General features: G+C 33.3%; 1 long non-coding RNA gene across 1 annotated transcript; it reads right to left on the bottom strand.

Annotated features, from left to right (window-relative positions):
- Window positions 1-1,256: 1,256 nt before the first annotated feature.
- LOC139906995 (uncharacterized) lies at window positions 1,257-2,627 on the bottom strand. Its single transcript, XR_011783280.1, has 2 exons — window positions 1,738-2,627; window positions 1,257-1,668 (listed from the first exon to the last, which is right to left on the bottom strand). It is a non-coding gene; the product is annotated as an uncharacterized lncRNA (long non-coding RNA).
- Between the last annotated feature and the right edge of the window lie 1,458 nt (window positions 2,628-4,085).

The raw sequence follows: 4,085 nt of genomic DNA, 5'->3' as shown, positions 1-4,085 counted from the left end.
AGTGACACACTCATTGATTAGAAATGTTGAAGTTGGCACTCCATGTCTCAAAGGTGGCCTACCCCTGATGTATATAGTTGATATGTATACATATATACAGGCTCCATGGAAATTCCTTTAGATTAACTTCATATAATATAATTATAAATAAGGTTGCAGGATATTTTGTTTAAATTCTAGTTGGGTTGAAAATAGATCAAAACTAAGAGTTCTGTTAACCGTAATGGCAACAAAAAGAGAGGTTATAATCAAGGAGTACATGAAGGTAAATCTCAACCAGCCATTTTGAAAAACTTGAAGAGCCTGAAGGTCAACCACATGCTTATCAAGAGAATCATTGAGACGAACGAGGAGACTCATTCTATCAAGGACAGGCCCAGATCAGGTAGAGCAAAGTGAAATAGGACTCACAGAGTCGTCAAGGCAAGGATTGTAAGACATCCCTGGAGGAACCTCAACAAGATGGCCAAGGATTTTATTATGGGTGCAACAACAATGACAGACCTTGAGATGTATCCCTACAAATGGAAAAGACAACAGCTCCTGTCAAGCAAGGTCAAGGCTAAAAGACTTGACAGAACGAATGTCATTCTTCAGAAACCGAGAACTGGCACGACTACCAACATTTTGGGACAGTGATGATAAGATTATCACTGTGGAACAGGCTTTTAACCTCCAAAATGATCATATAATAGCCAAAAATGGTGAGCAGGTTGACCATGGAGTCAACAGAGTACGGAAGACACAGTCTGTGATGGTTTGGGCGGCCTTGACTAATACAGGTTAGTCCTCCTTGGTTTTTGGGCTGGCCAGGGTGAAGATCAACACCAAGGGGTACATCAGCACCCTCCTGGAGTAAGATTTTAGTCGCTGGACGCAATAGCACTTCCAGGATGACCCATAGACCTTGCGACGGGATTGTGTCTGCTCCCACACATTCAGAGGACGCAGCGATGGTGCGAGGTAAATTTGAGGGGCTTCAAAGACAAGACAGTCGGCCCCCTCCGGCCCGACCTAAACGTCATGGATAATTCCATGTGGTCTATTCTTGAGAGCAGAGCCTCAGCAAAAATTTGGACGACTTGAAGGCCGAACTGGTGGCTGCCTGGGACTCCATCTCCGTGGATATTGTGCTTGCGGCACGCAAGTGCTTTCCAGAGAGAATTTGGATTGTGGTCAAGGCTAAGGGTGACGATTTCGAATAGAAGTTAAATCACATAATTATAAGCAAATTATGTTATTAATTATATCATTAGTACTTTGATAAACATCTGACAGAACTTTCTGCAGACCCTGTATAATATATATATTCTTTTACATATTATATATATACATATCTTGAGTACAAGTTGCAACTTGTAAAACCGAATTGTACAATTTGCAAACAAAAAATAAGATAAATAATTTTATAGGAAGGATTGACAGTATCTGGGTTGAGGATAATGCTATAATTAAATATTCCATTGATTATCAATATATTAGTTGTCTAATTTTAGACTATTTTATTACAAATTATTAAAATATTAGTATTTTTTTGCTCATTATAAAGTTTAAATGCCCAGAGCTATATTTTTAGTGATGAAAATCTGGTTTGTTCTCCACTGTTTTTTTGGAATTGGTAATCTGAAGAATGCATTTTCTTTCCTCTGCTGAAGTAAACTTCCTTTTCTATACCATTTAATTAAATTTAAAAACTGAGTGAACATTCGTGTGTGCACTTAAACAAAGGAAAGATACCTTGAGGATTTGTTGTAGAGTTATAATTGCAAGGCCTTGTTGGACTTGGAGTAGAATTGAGGATAGATACTGGAGTAATTTTTGACAATGTCTTTATATATTTCGTTCCCTCCGTCTCCCTTGTCACTATGAAACGTCATAGTAGCTAATCTGCTCTCCTTCATAATATTCTCTAATTGTCAGGGTTACCATGTTGATTTTTTTAGATGCCCAAAATACACACGATTTTCATCAATAGTTATATTATTCATAAATAAATAATAAATGCGTAATATTATTATATTATAATGATATGATAGTATCAATTAATACGTGGGCATTAGAGTTCCTCATGTTGTAATTCAATAATGCATTTGAAAACGAGGAAATTGCAACTTGTACACAACATATTTATACAATATGAATGATAGGTACAGAGGGCGCAACGGTAGAAAATAAAGACGACGTCTTTTTTTACCAGCTTCATCCTGCCGGCCTTGGTAATATTATTATATATGTTATATCTATATAACTATAAGAATAGGAAGATAAAAAAAAAGTATATACATATACAGTGAGTGACCTTCAATTGCTTCAGAAAAATAGCAAGAAAAATAGCGAACCTTCTCTTTCTGTAGAATATCTTCTCTCTTCTCTCCCTCTCTTACTATTTCTATGATACTTACTCTACGTGTTATTTCTAAGCACGCAATAAAATAACTTCGTTTCTTTCAACAGTTTTTCATGTTTCGTTACTAATAACTTTTTTTTATATGAATACATGCATATTATAACAGATAAACGGACAGTTACTACTCCCTACTACTCCTATATATGTATGGCTCCTACAAATCTATTAGTTACTAAGGGGATTGATGCTGATACATAAGCTTATAATAATGATACAGAATCCGTAGGAAAGTTACTTTGAATATAAATAATTATTTTGTATACATTTGTGTTCCATGATTTTAAATCACTTTCTCATATTTCTTTGAAGAGTTACTTCATACTTGATGAAAGCAACAAAAATTTATATGATTTCTTGAAATATGCGAATACATTTGAATAAATTTAAACTCCAAAGTGAATTTAAAAGATATAAGTGTGGCTCAATATATCCAGGACATAAGAATGAAGGAATAAAGTTGTAATTTCGTCAACAATATTAAAGTATAATTCTTGTAGGATTCAAACGCCGCCTGTTACAATTTATTCCCTTGTTTTTTTGATCGATCTGTTATTCGTTTTTTTAGTGTGTGGTATATATGTTTTCGTGGTTCTTCATACAATTGAAATATACACCTGTGGTAAAAAATTCAACAGCTTTCAATATATTTGGATCTACATCCTTTCCATAAAACAGGAGTTACCCAACTATGACCTACAGTTACCCTTTTATCCACTCTATTGACGGTGTTCGAGCTCATGTTAAAAAATAAAAGTTTGCATTTTGATAAAATAGTTATTTTTTTTGAAAAATCTTTCAAGAGCTTTTACAGAATTTCCCTTAAATTTATTTTTCTTTCCATTTTTTTTCAATTGTAGAAAATTGTAAAGCCCACCAAAAGGTGTCTAACCTTGTTATTTGTAAAAAAAATAAACTAACAATGTATACGTGGTAGACATGTGTAGCAAGATAGTCAAATAAAATTCGGTAATCGAATGAAAATTGAATTCGGAATTAGAAAATAAAGGTTTTTTTATTAGACTTCAGATACACATAAATTCAAACCAAATAATTATCTGGCCTGTGCTTGTCATTCTTTAAGTCATCTGGGGCATTATGAAAAAAGTTTTATAACCTATCCTTTATGGTATGCTTTTTAGATCTACATATGATGAGTTGTAACTTTTCAAAAACAAATTTAAAGTACAATTAATGTATTTTTGTCACTTTACATCTTAACATGCATGTGATACCAATTTGTGACATGGTTTTAGTTATAAAAATACCTTCTTCAACTTTATTTGTTTTTTTTTCTCTCAAATAGGAGACAAAAGACAATGTCAATATTTTTACATTTGTTAAATTTACCTGTTGGTTTGAGTCAGACACGCCAAAATGAAGCAAAACAAACCTACATCTGTTAATGATTGATTTAATATATTTAGAGATTATACAAATCAGTAGCTTTTATATAAATTGCGTTTGGGTTTAAGTTGTCAAAAATCTAAAAAGGAGTATTTTAAATACATCATTTTCAGGATATGTCATCTTGTTTTGTTGTTCTTGGTTACTCAAGGAGAGGTGGGTTCAAATTTCCTTTGGACAGGATCCTCTCTTTGAAATGGTGGATTGCCGTTATATGAAGTTGCAATTATAGTTGCTAAATTCAAATAACTATAATTTGTAAACAAATTATTGG

Source organism: Lepeophtheirus salmonis, chromosome 13 (genome assembly GCF_016086655.4).
Source record: "Lepeophtheirus salmonis chromosome 13, UVic_Lsal_1.4, whole genome shotgun sequence".
Taxonomy (NCBI): Eukaryota; Metazoa; Arthropoda; class Copepoda; order Siphonostomatoida; family Caligidae; genus Lepeophtheirus; species Lepeophtheirus salmonis.
This window is presented reverse-complemented; position numbering and strand designations above follow the sequence as displayed.